The 13115-nt window shown below is 42.4% G+C and overlaps 1 long non-coding RNA gene across 1 annotated transcript in view; it reads right to left on the bottom strand.

The window, feature by feature from the left end:
* The window catches only part of LOC126336330 (uncharacterized), a 66301-nt gene extending 63659 nt beyond the window's left edge, over nt 1-2642 (bottom strand). Inside the window, exon 1 of the long non-coding RNA XR_007564947.1 lies at nt 2553-2642. This is a non-coding gene — a long non-coding RNA (uncharacterized LOC126336330). The remainder of the gene's footprint in view (nt 1-2552) is intronic.
* Nucleotides 2643-13115: the final 10473 nt, after the last annotated feature.

Genomic DNA, 13115 nt, shown 5'->3' with positions numbered 1-13115 from the left:
TCAAGCGGATACGAATTCAGACTGGACATTCTCACTGTCGCAACTTTTGCATTGCAGTACGAAAGATCTATTACATCTGAATTTACATTTTCAGCTCCTCCCCCTCCTCCTCCCCCCACCTTATATGGATAGCCCAAATATTTGATGAAGGATTAGATTATTAAATTGAGAGATTCAGTTACAAATAACACGTAGCAACGAGTAATTTCTTTGATTAATATCCATGCCCGTTAAATTGAATGTGTACTTTGTTAACAGCAGTGGACATTAAAGCTCCACTTGAAATTGCTCTGATTAAAGATACCATCTGTGCAAAGCGAATAAAGCCCACAGGGAGTAATATTATTACGAAATCTGACCACCTTCAGTAATGAGTCGTCACAGACATTCATATCTAATGCAACGAAAATTATAGCACTGATTGTGACTTAGTAATGTAACGCTGTCACATACCACAATAACGAAGCTTTCGAGACTAACTTACCTTCTACATCTACATCTATAACTACGTGATTACTCTGTTATTCACTATAAAGTGCCTGGCAGATGGTTCAATGAACCACCTTCAAACTGTCTCTCCATCGTTCGACTCTCGAACGGCACGCGGGAAAAACGAGCACTTAAATTTTTCTGTGCGAGCCCTGATTTCTCTTATTTTATTGTGATAATCATTTCTCCCTATGTAGGTGGGGGCCAACAGAATGTTTTCGCAATCGGAAGAGAAAACTGGTGACTGAAATTTCATGAGAAGATCACGTCGCAACGAAAAACGCCTTTGTTTTAATGATTGCCACTCCAATTTACGTATCAAGTCTGACACTCTCCCCCTACTTCGCGATAATTCAAAACGAGCTGCCCTTCTTTGTACTTTTTCGATGTCATCCGTCAGTCCCACCTGATTCGGATCCCACACCGCAACAGCAATACTCCAGAATATGGCGGACAAGCTTGGTGTAAGCAGTCTCTTTAGTAGACATGTTGCACCTAAGTTCTCTGCCAATGAATCGTAGTTTTTGGTTTGCTCTACCCACAATATTATCTATGTGATAGTTCCAATTTCGGTTATTTGTAATTGTAAACCCTAAGTATTTAGTTGAATTTACAGCCTTCAGATTTGTGTGACTTATCGCGAAATCGAAATTTAGCTGATTTCTTTTAGTACTCATGTGAATAACGTCACGCTTTTCCTTATTCAGGGTCAATTGCCACTTTTCGAACCATACAGATATCTTATCTAAATCATTCTGCAAGTCGTTTTGATCATCTGATGACTTTACAAGACGGTAAATGACAACGTCATCTGCAAACAATCTACGACACAAACTCAGATTGTCTCCTATGTCGTTAATATGGATCAGGTGCAATAGAGAGCCTATTGTCCAAAATGGATATGCTTTTTGGGAATTCGGATTGACGTTAGTTATTAGCGACACATGAAAATTTGTGCCGGACCGGACCTCGAACCTGGGTTTCCCGCTTATTGTGAGCGGTCACCTTAGCCACTTTGTCTATTCGAGAATGCCTCCAGAAGCGATCCAGACTCCCACATGTCACGGAGTCCACAACACTTAGCTAGCACATTCTTGGGCGAGGAGAGAGAAAATATCATCATAGCCCGTCGGAGCACAGATAAATTATTGATGTGTTTGTGTTTATACAGTATCTGCATCTTCACACCGTCATTCCTTCAGACGTGCCTGCAATTGCGAATGACATTGTGAAGACGCTGTAAAAACACAGGCATTGCAACCAACAATAATTTAACTTCCTTGCTTGACCTGAAAACAACTTACTAATGCAAATAATGGCTTATTTCAGATACTCTTAATGACCAAATTGAGGTTGAGTGAAACCTTGACTGAAGTAAGCATTGAGATATGTAGCTTAATCACTTCTGCACAGGCATATGTACAGTACCTTACTGTCACTAATGTCTTATCTCACAACATTGCATTTCATTTAACTGAATATATGAGTAATACGGATTTGTATCGACTTAGATTATTATCATACTTCAAGCATACAAAAGGTTACGTTGATCACACCCATTCAAGTTACATTTAACACGTGCTGCTCCTAGCATACCCATACAATAATCAGATCTTCAATGTACATTTAAGAATCACTTAAGACACACCACTTACTTGGTGAATAAAATACAGGCACACGCCCCTTATTAGGTGAATGAAACATCGCTTTGTTAAATCGGGTCACGAATCAGACGGAGCACGTAAATAGAGAGCAATCTGACCCACAAGCACACTGATCGTAATCACAGGTACCACTCTGCTACTCATTCGTTAAAGTGCCTAAGCAACTACACTTCCAATATAGCCCGTCAAGTCGTAAAAAAGAAAGAAACGCATTACCTTGTATCTTGGAGTCTACGTATAGAAAATATTACATTCGATTCTCAGTGATATTTCATGAATTCAAACTATAAGCTGCTTTTACTTATCGCTTTCTGTCTTTCTCAATACATTTAAAAGCAGCCTCAGTCAGTACACACCAGATCATTCACAGACAACACACGTTTTCACTCCAGAACTCACCCAACGGAATAGACAGAAGCAGAACGCCATCTTGTCCTTCCAAGCCAGCAGGCCACGTGGTGCGACCACACTCGTCCCTAATTCACTGCCGCCTCAAAGACCTCAGCGAGATGCACTTGTGGACCGAAGCACCTTGAATATACGGAAGTCGATAAATGTGCCACAGATATAATAGCAAAGACTGCTCGCGAGACGACGCTACGCAGAAACAGAATATATGGAAGATAATTGATTGTAATGGACACCTTTCGCCGTAATGTTTTATCCAGCGAGGTGGTGATTTCTTTTTTCCCAAATTGAACAAATATTATTATTATGCAATTTCATTGTTCGTCGTAAGTTACACTCCTAGCATTCACACGTGTTACATCAGTGTGTCCTACTTTTCATAAGACAACAAATACTTAAAAAAAATGAAGTGCTTTTAATACCATTGTAGTGAATAAGAGTATAGTATAATGCTTTTGTGTCTTTGCTTAGTATCACTTGCTGAAAACTTAGTTTCGTTATCTTTCGACTGATCGTGGAGTATTAGGGTTTTATTTGAAATACCACATTAATTTGTCAAAACACGTGGCATGAATAGTAAAGTGAATGATTAGAATTTCTATCTAAAATAATAAGGATTTGGTTTCCAATTATCACCAGTATCGTATAGGTTATTACTATTGTTGAAACGACGAAATACGTAACAACGTCTAATATGAAAGTGATTACAAAATCTTCGAACCGTTTAATACAATATTTTCGTTCTTCAACAATGCTTCCTTTTTTTCCAACTACAAGATGGGAGTCTCCTTATCAAATTAATTTTTTCGAGAATAAGTCGTGGGATAATGTCGGCACTGACAGCAATATGTGCACTGATTGCCTCTGCCTGGTACTGACTACACAGCAGCTTTTTTACGCGAGATATTACACTTTCTCGGTTATTCGTCTCCCCCTCCCCCCCCCCCCCCACCCGATGTATACAATACAGATATTAAATACACTACTGGCCATTAAAATTGCTACACCAAGAAGAAATGCAGATGATAAACGGGTATTCATTGGACAAATATATTATACTAGAACTGACACGTGATTACATTTAAACGCAATTTCGGTGCCTAGATCATGAGAAATCAGTACCCAGAACAACCACCTCTGGCCGTAATAACGGCCTTGATATGCCTGGGCATTGAGTCAGACAGAGCTTGGATGGCGTGTACAGGTGCATTTGACCATGCAGCTTCAATACGATACCACACTTCATCAAAAGCAGTGACTGGCATATTGTGACGAGCAAGTTGCTCGGCCACCATTGAACAGACGTTTTCAGTTGGTGAGAGATCTGGAAAATGTGCTGGCCAGAGCAGCAGTCGAAAATTTTCTGTACGCAGAAAGGCCCTTACAGGACCTACAACATGCGGTCGTGCATTATCCTGCTGAAATGTAGGGTTTCACAGGGATCAAACGAAGGGAAGAGCACGGGTCGTAACACATCTGAAATGTAGCGTCCACTGTTCGAAGTGCCGTCAATGAGAACAAGAGGTGACCGAAACGTGTAACCAATGGCACCCCATACCATCACGCCGGGTGATACGCCAGTATGGCGATGCGAATAGACGCTTCCAATGTGCGTTCATCGCGATTTCGCCAAACACGGATGCGACCATCATGAAGCTGTAAACAGAACCTGGATTCATCCGAAAAAATGACCTTTTGCCATTCGTGCACCCAGGTTCGTCACTGAGTACACCGTCGCAGGCGCTCTTGTCTGTGATGCAGCGTCAAGGGTAACCGCAGCCATGGTCTCCGAGCTGAAAGTCCATGCTGCTGCAAACGTCGTCGAACTGTTCGTACAGATGGTTGTTGTCTTGCAAACGACCCCATGTGTTGACTCAGGGATCGAGACGTGGTTGCACGATCCGTTACAGCCATGCGGATAAGATGCCTGTCATCTCGACTGCTAGTGATACGAGGCCGTTGGGATCCAGCACGACATTCCGTATTATCCTCCTGAAGCCACCGATTCGGTATTCTGCTAACAGTCATTGGATCTCGACCAATGAGAGATGCAATGTCGATATACGATAAACCGCAATCGTGATAGGCTACAATCCGACCTTTATCAAAGTCGGAAACGTGATGGTACGCATTTCTCCTCCTTACACGAGGCATCACAACAACGTTTCACCAGGCAACGCCGGTCAACTGCTGTTTGTGTATGAGAAATCGGTTGGAAACTTTCCTCATATCAGCACGTTGTAGGTGTCGCCACTGGCACCAACCTTGTGTGAATACTCTGTAAAGATAATTATTTGCATATCACAGCATCCTCTTCCTGTCGGTTAAATTTCGCGTCTGTAGCACGTCATCTTCGTCGTGTAGCAATTTTAATGACCAGTAGTGTAACATTAGATAGTATATAATATGCATTACACTCTGCAAAAATGAAGGTGGAAGTGGACATGACGTAACCAAACTGGTTTCCTCAACGTCACTCGGCCTACGAACTTACAAAATAATAAAGCTGACGTCAGTGGCAGCAGAATCTGTAGAGGGATAGGATGTTGTTATGGGTGGCCGGTACCCTCTTTCTACAAGACAGATGCACATGTGGATTAATACAGTTATTATTGGCTGAACCGAAAATTTACTTAACTGGATAGAGTGCATGTGTTACGGTACAAGCTCATCAGTAATGGTCCTCTTGCAGACTGGTGTAAAATACAACCTGGTTGAGATAAACTAGACCCACTATAGACACTGATCCGGTCGTTAAGTACTGTCATAGCTTCTGATGAACTAAACCCACTCTGCGAGTGAACTAACAGACGCCAAAGTAGATGAGTGAGTCTGAGCCATTGACTGAGGTTCTCCTGTCAGCTGAGGCGACCTAAATACATGCTCTCGAGAGGGCGTTGGCGGCCTATTGCTTGTCCATGTGTTTCGGGCCTATCTCGTGACAAGCGCGCTTGATCCAGTGCCTACTATCAGCGTTCACGCTAAATCTTTACCGACTAGTGTGCTGGCGACAGTTTACGCCAACACATTCCTCCCCCCCCCCCCTCCCTCTCCGGAATGCCGCACTCCCGACCGTACCCCGCCATCTGGCTTGAGGCAACAGGGACATTCGCTGGAAAACTGTTGCCTGGACACAGGTCCAGGCCTGAGGGTGTCCTGGGGTGATCTATATAAACGACCTGGGTGACAATCTGAGCAGTTCTCTTAGGTTGTTCGCAGATGTTGCTGTAATTTACCGTCTAGTAAGGTCATCCGAAGGCCAGTATCAGTTGCAAAGCGATTTAGAAAAGATTGCTGTATGGTGTGTCAGGTGGCAGTTGACGCTAAATAACTAAAAGTGTATCCACATGAGTTCCAAAAAAAAGTCCGTTGGAATTCGATTACTCGATAAATAGTACAATTCTCAAGGCTATCAATTCAACTAAGGACCTGGTTGTAAAAATTACGAACAACTTCAGTTGGAAAGACCACGTAGATAATATTGTGGGGAAGGCGACCCAAAGGTTGCGTTTAGAAGATGCAACAAGTCCACTAAAGAGACAGATTACACTACACTCGTTCGTCCTCTGTTAGAATATTGCTGCGCGGTGTGGGATCCTTACAAGGTGGGATTGACGGAGGACATCGAAAGGGTGCAAAAAAGGGCAGCTCGTTTTGTATTCACGTAATAGGGGAGAGAGTGTGGCAGATATGATACGCGAGTTGGGATGGAAGTCATTAAAGCAAAGACGTTTTTCGTCGGGGCGAGATCTATTTACGAAATTTCAGTCACCAACTTTCTCTTCCGAATGCGAAAATATTTTGTTGTTGAGCCCAACCTACATAGGTAGGAATGATCATCAAAATAAAATAAGAGAAATCAGAGCTCGAACAGAAAGGTTTAGGTGTTTGTTTTTCCCGCGCGCTGTTCGGGAGTGGAGTGATAGAGAGATAGTATGATTGTGGTTCTATGAACCCTCCGCCTAGCACTTAAATGTGAATTGCAGAGTAATCATGTAGATGTAGATGTAGATGGCGACGACGGGTCCACGTCCATCGGTCGGGGAGGGCGAGGGCGCATCGCCCATCCGCTCGTCCTGAGGTGCCCTGGTGGCACCAGCGGGCGGTCCCGTGAGCCCGTGAATCTGGAGGAACAAAGGCAGCAGGACCACGGGGCAAATGACACGCACGAATTTGGTTCTGGTGGCAGCAAGAGCCAATGCATTCTTGGATCATGCCTCTTTTCCAGCGCCCACGGTTGCCATAAACCCTGAAAAGATCGCGCGGCGAAAAACCACACTTGCGGACCATGGGCGGTGCCGGATGCTACTGTTGGAGTAGCAGGTGTAGCAGTGTCCGATGGCGGCGGCCATGGGAAGTTGCGCCGCTGATGGTCAGTCTCGTGGGTGGGAGCGATAGGGGGCGAGAAAGAGCTGCAGCGCCTGTTCCAGTATGTGGGTGATGCGAAGCTTCGCCATCGTTTAAAAGTGCGCACGAAGAGTTCTGCTTCTCCGTTGGACAGAGAGTGAAACGGAGCACTTGTTAGATAACGAATGCCATTTTGTTCACAAAACTGTTAAAAATCACGCGAAGTGAACTGTGGTCCGTTGCTCGCCCACAAGTACTTCTGGCAAACCTTCTATGCAAACAACGCCAGAGTTTATAGGCAAAGCAAATGGGCATTTGCTAAAATAGTCTACCACTATGAACCAACGAGTATTCCAACATGGTTCTGCAAAGTCTATGTGGACTCGTTGCCATGAGGATTGAATATTAGGCCAAGCTAAGAATGTCTGTGGCAGAGCGGATTGGTTTCCCGCGCATGAGCGACACTGTTACGTCATCTGTTCAATGTGGGCGTTCATATCCTGCCAAGTACAGTGCCGGCGCGCCAATTGTTTAGCGCGAACAATTGCCCAATTTCGCTGGTGGAGCAGTCGCAACACATCATTTTTCAACACTTGGGGAATAAACACACGCGATTCTCCAATATCACGTTGAATTAAAATCACACCCTGCTGAACTGCAGGGTTATTCCGACGTGAAAAATACCGGTGCACAGCTGAGTTCTACATACGAGGCCTAGACGTGCGAGTGTAAATCTTGAAATGGGGGCTGCTTCCCTGGCCTGTCAAATTTTTCTGCAGTGCACGGGAAAAGATTCCAGAAACTCAGAGACCTTCTTATCGATATGGCAGCAGGATGCACACAGTTTTAATCTGCCAGGAAGTTTCATATCAGCTCACACTCCACTGCAGAGTGAAAATCTCATCACGCAAATTTCTTAGAAAAGTAACGTTCTGCACCAAGCCTGCCCAAGAGTTCCTCAGGATGAGGTAGCAGGTAATTGTCGACTACTCTCTGTGGGTTGACTGTCGACTTGATGTCAGAACAAATACGAATGCGATCAGAAGGCTTATGCAACAAAACGGGCGGACTTGCCCATTGACTGCCTTGAATGGCAGCAATTACACCATTACCTTACAATTCCTTTGATTCACTGGCTACTTTGTCTCTTAAAACAAATGGAACGGGGCTGGCCCGGAAAAACGTAGGCTGTGCATTATATTTCAATGTAACATGCGCTACAAAGTTATTCACTTTCCTCACTCCTGAAAATAGTTTAGGAAATTCTTTAAGCAAACTAGCTACGCTGTGTTTTATTTCAAAAGGAGACACTGAAAGTACATTGTCTTGGATGCAAAGTCCAAACAAATCAAAGACATCTCACCCGAATATGTTCTCACTGACCCTTGATATCAACACAGTAAAATTCAATGTCCAAGTGTGAGATTTGTAAGTGGAAGGCAAACTACACTGTCCAAGCACTGGAATTTCCTGTTCGTTCTCAGCAGTGAGGAGCTTACTAGTTTTAGAAAGGCGTGGTTAACCTGTCTGTTCGTACGTGGCACGATTAAGCATGGCTACTGAGGCACCGGTGGCTAACTGAAGGTTAACACGACGCCCGGCAATTCGTAATAAGACAAAGAGTTTGGTAGAACGTCGTTGTACAGTACTAGGGCGAGAAAGAGGCACAATCTTAATCTTACTTTTGTCAGAACGTGTTGCACGTTTTGAAAACACAGCGTTCGCTGCATGTGGACGAGCCTGTTTTTCCTGGGAGCGGGCAAAATCGGCGTTTTTCTGCCGTTGCAAACAAACTGCTTGGACATGGCCTTTTTTTTCCACACATTGTAAGTTGGCTGTTTACATTTTCTTACTGGTAACGCCACGTAGCGCTCTGTATGAAAAATCACTGGCTGTGCTATGCGCAGTCTGTGGCTAGTTTGCATTGTTGTCTGCCATTGTAGTGTCGGGCAGCGGCAGCTGGATGCTAACAGCGCGTAGCGTTGCGCAGTTGGAGGTGAGCCGCCAGCAGTCGTGGACGTGGGGAGAGAGATGGCGGAGTTTTTAAATTTGTAAGAATTGGTGTCATGAACTTCTATATATATTATGACTAGTGAGGTAAATACATTGTTTGTTCTCTATTAAAATCTTTCATTTGCTAACTATGCCTATCAGTAGTTAGTGCATTCAGTAGTTTGAATCTTTTATTTAGCTGGCAGTAGTGGCGCTCGCTGTATTGCAGTAGCTTGAGTAACGAAGATTTTTGTGAGGTAAGTGATTTGTGAAACGTATAGGTTATTGTTAGTCAGGGCCATTCTTTCGTAGGGATTTTTGAAAGTCAGATTGCGTTGCGCTAAAAAAATATTGTGTTTCAGTTTAAGCACAGTCTTGTAATAATTTTTCTAAGGGGACGTTTCATATGGCGACCCTGCCAGGATTCGAACCTGGAATCTTCAGATTTTTTCTTGTAGTTTGTGTAGTTAGTGTAGCCTTTGTTTATTGCTAGCGTGTAATCATAGAGAGAATTTCCTTTGTAGTTGCAGTCTTTCATTGTTGTACAGTAAAACAGTTGTGGCATGCATGTAGATTTGCACCAAGTATTTCGCAGCTGCGCTTACAATTAACTAGATATTATTTTCAGTGCTATGTTAATGTGTTCTCTTATTTTTGCTCTTCAAATTGTGTTTTTCTGGGTTGTCGTGTGAAAAATTGTGACAATAATGGCGTGTGAAAAACGTAACACTAGGCTCCAAAGTAAACTGAGAAATGACAGTGAAGACGAAAGCAGTGTGTTAGCGTCACCATGTAATGAATTCACTAACGTTCAAAGAAGTAATTTGGTAATAGCGCATAGGGAAATGGAGTGGGCTGCAAATAATGGTGTAGGCAGTGAAAAAATTTGTGAACAGGGAAGGATTATCGATCGATCGGTCGGCAACAGCTCGCCTCAGGATTCCAAAATGACAGGACACAATCTTGCAAATACTGTAGATTCAGATTTTGCGTCCTCACCGTTTTCTCAAATAAATCAAGACACATTTTATGCTTTTCAAAATGCGAATATTGCCGGTTCAAATGCACTGCCGAAAAGCACTGAGGAACATGTTTCAGACACCAGTGCACTGTTATTACAGTTAATGCAACAAATGGGACAAAGGCTACAAAAGTTAGACACTACGCTTGAACAAAATCAGAAACAAATGGGACAAAATCTTCAAAGGTTAGACACCATGGAACAAAATCAGAGACAAACACAACAAAAGCTTCAAAAGTTAGACACAATGGAACAAAATCTTCAAAAGTTAGACACAACGCTTGAACAAAATCAGAAACAAATGGGACAGAATCTTCAAAAGTTAGACACAATGGAACAAAAGCTTCAAAAGTTAGACACCACACTTGAACAAACACGTGAAGATTTAACTAATGAGTTACATAACATCGAATCGAAATGTCAAAAAGTCTGTAATGACGTAAAAACACAAATTTGTGAGCATTTCCAACCTATTTTTTCGCGGCATGAAAATGCATTACAGAATCACGAAGCAGCCATAAAAGAACTGCAAACTATTGTTCATGAAAATCATGAGACCTTGCAAGCTAAAATTGACTCAGTTGCATCTACCGATTCGGTTACGCAACTTGCAAAAACTCAAGCGAACTTAAAGGACACAGTAGATACTCTGAAAATTGGTTCAGAAAGACACACAGAGGAAATAATTTCACTGTCGGATAAAGTAGCCAAACTTTCGGATCAGTTCACTAATTTATCTACGAAGGTAGATGATAATCTGAATGACACAAAACCGGTAGTCTTTAATGACACAGAAGAGTTCGAACAAATTAGGAAATTCAAACAAAATCAGAATCAAATTAATACGCAACACCAAAGAGAAATCCGGGAAGTACAAGATCAGTTGACACAGGTAATACAAGAATTACGTATTTCAGAGGGCACTCGCGCTCCAACACGTGAAGAGGGACTTAGAAATACGGGAAAGGCACAAAATAATAACACAGGGCATTTCGGAAATTGTGAAAGAAATTGGCAAGGTGCACCGAATTTTGAGATGGAACCGCCGAAACGACGTAACAATGACCAATATGCTACCCGCCGACACGATGATTTTGACTATAAGCTGTTCATTACTACATGTAAATTCAAAACATTTAAGAATTCTGGCAACGACATTCATCCACAAGCGTGGCTCCATCAATTCTTTCATTGTTTTCCTCCCAACTGGTCACTAGAGCACAGATTAGAATTTATGTGTGGCTATTTAGAGAATGAACCAGCTGTAAGAATGCGATCGGTCATTCACGATTGCCACAGTGAAGGAGAATTGTACCATGCCTTCCTCTCAGCATATTGGTCCCAAGCCACACAAGACCAAGTAAAACATAGCATCATAATGATGAAACATTTCGAACAATCTGAATTTTCCAGTCTTGTCAAATATTTTGAAGACATGTTACATAAGAATCAGTATCTTTCAAACCCATACAGCCCCTCAGAACTCATCCGCATTTGCTTAATAAAATTACCTGAACATTTACGACAGATTATTTTAGCAGGGCGATGCAAAGACGACATTGAAGCTTTTCAGGGACTGTTACAAGAACTGGAAATTGACACTGACAATAGCGGAACGCGAAAACAGGAACACAACAATTACAGGTCACACCTGTCACAATTCCGCGATGACAGAAATAATACACGACAAGGCTATTCGTACAACGTAAATCGTGACCAAAACGGACACCACCCGTATGACAACCGTTGGCAGAGTAGTAATTATTACAGGGAAAGATCACCTCTCCGCGGTAATGACTATCACAGAGACAATCAGAGAAACAGACAATATGGAAACCAAAATAATTATTATCAAGGGAGACGGAATAACTTAAGACGCAACGGTCTAGCGCGCAGTTACGATTCAGGGAGAAATTCTCCACCACGTGACCGACAAGAAAGAAACTATGGAATCTACCGACATGACGACAGACGATATGATCGTAACGACAGACCTGAATTGCAGCAGAACTGGCGGGATTCAAACAGAGCAGGGCCCTCTCGACAAGGTGAATTTGTAGAAGTTAGGTCTCCTAATCCCATTAACGACTCGCGCCAACAAAGACACAATAGGCAATGACTCATACCGCTGGCAGCCACAAAACGTACGCATGAAACTGACGACGCAGCTGCTGTAGCTAGTAATTACGTAAAAATGGAAGACATTAGGGACATCTTACCCCAGGAACAGGACGTAAAACATAACAACATTGCATATCCTGTGATTCACATTACAGTAAATGACGTAAAATTTACGGCAGTACTTGACTCAGGCAGTCCCATTTCAGTAATTAGTGAAACAGCTTTCAGTAAATGCAGCAAATCGAAAGATTGCCCCACACTTCCGTTATGCAAGATTAAATTACAAGGTGCAGTCATTGGAAAAAGTGTAGATGTACGCCAACGAACCAACTTAGAATTCTTTTGTCAAAGCCACAGCTTCTCTATGAATTTTCTTATTGTTCCATTATTGTCGACGGAAATTATACTGGGAGTAGACTTTTTGAATGAAAACAAAGCTATCTTAAACTTTCACGATGCTGAAATAAGTTTAGAGAAAGAAGGTAAGTCAATAGCTTTGAAATTTGAAGGTTGGCTCTCAAAACATGACGAGGAAATTAATCGGCTTTACCTTCTGTTAGACAACAGTTTGGAATTTTCTACGGAACTAGACACTAACAGTCGCTCTGCAAGTACTGACAGGGATGATATCGACGGCACAATTGAAACTAATGAGTTAATTCAGAATAAAATTCAAAACAATTGAGAATTGTAATGACACTGATAGGCAAGACATTTTTGAGATTTTACAAGCACATTCCACAGTTTTTACTCACAAAACAGGAACAATCAAGGGATTTAAATACCAATTTCGTGTTCGTGAGCATACTAAATTTTGTGTTAGACCATACGTAATTCCAGCACATTATAGGGACCGTGTTAGAACAGAAATACAATCCATGCTTGACGACGGCATTATTGAGCCTGCAGTAAGCTCATACAACAATCCATTACATGTTGTTGAGAAGAAAAAAAGGATCGATCAGGCTTGTCTTAGATTCGAGACAAATCAATACTATCATTATTCCTGAAACAGACAGGCCGCAAACGTTGGAAGAACTTCTTCAAAATTTTAATGGTGTAAAAGTGTTGTC

The sequence above is a fragment of the Schistocerca gregaria genome, chromosome 2 (assembly GCF_023897955.1).
Source record: "Schistocerca gregaria isolate iqSchGreg1 chromosome 2, iqSchGreg1.2, whole genome shotgun sequence".
Lineage (NCBI taxonomy): Eukaryota > Metazoa > Arthropoda > Insecta > Orthoptera > Acrididae > Schistocerca > Schistocerca gregaria.
Note: the sequence above shows the minus strand (reverse complement) of the source record. Positions and strands in the feature narration are given on the sequence as shown.